The sequence below is a fragment of the Mastomys coucha genome, unplaced genomic scaffold (assembly GCF_008632895.1).
Source record: "Mastomys coucha isolate ucsf_1 unplaced genomic scaffold, UCSF_Mcou_1 pScaffold18, whole genome shotgun sequence".
NCBI lineage: Eukaryota > Metazoa > Chordata > Mammalia > Rodentia > Muridae > Mastomys > Mastomys coucha.
Genome location: NW_022196900.1, coordinates 98,255,183 through 98,255,902, shown reverse-complemented (window position 1 = coordinate 98,255,902; position 720 = coordinate 98,255,183).

Sequence of the window (720 nt, the reverse complement as noted above, 5' to 3'; positions counted from 1 at the left end):
GTACCTACGTATGATAATAAATAACTCAGTGTATCTGAAGATAATTATAGTATCCTCATACATTAAATAAATAAATCTTTTTAAAAAAATAATAAATAATAACTCTTTGGGCTAGAGCAAGCAGGAACTGAGCGAGCAGGGCTGACCAGAGTGAGCAGAGGTCCTAAAATTCAATTCCCAACAACAACACGAGGGCTCACAGCCATCTGTACAGGTACAATGTACTCATATACATAAAATAAATAAATCTTTTTTAAAAAGTTGAATCAGCCTTTCTCTTTTTTCCCTTAAAGATTTATTTTTATCTATATGAGTACACTGTAGCTGTCTTCAGACACACCAGAAGAGGGCATCAGATCCCATTACAGATAGTTGTGAGCCACCATGTGGTTGCTGGGAATTGAACTCAGGACCTCTGGAAGAGCAATCAGTGCTCTTAACCGCTGAGCCGTCTCTCCAGCCCTGCATTGGTCTTTAATTCAAAACGTGAAGTGGCATTTGTTAGAACGTGGTACTGAGCAGGTGGCTTGAAGTTCAGTAGCTTGGAATAACCACGGGCTTGTTGGTTAGACTCAGGGTCTGAGTGGTTGCGCCAGGCATGCGTCTCACGGGTTGAGGTCTTGTAGGCACCCGGGCTGGGAGGGAAGTCCTTCACTCTGGCTGATCCTCTTCTTCCTCTTCCTCCTCTTCCTCCTCTTCCTCTTCTTCCTCCTCTTCCTC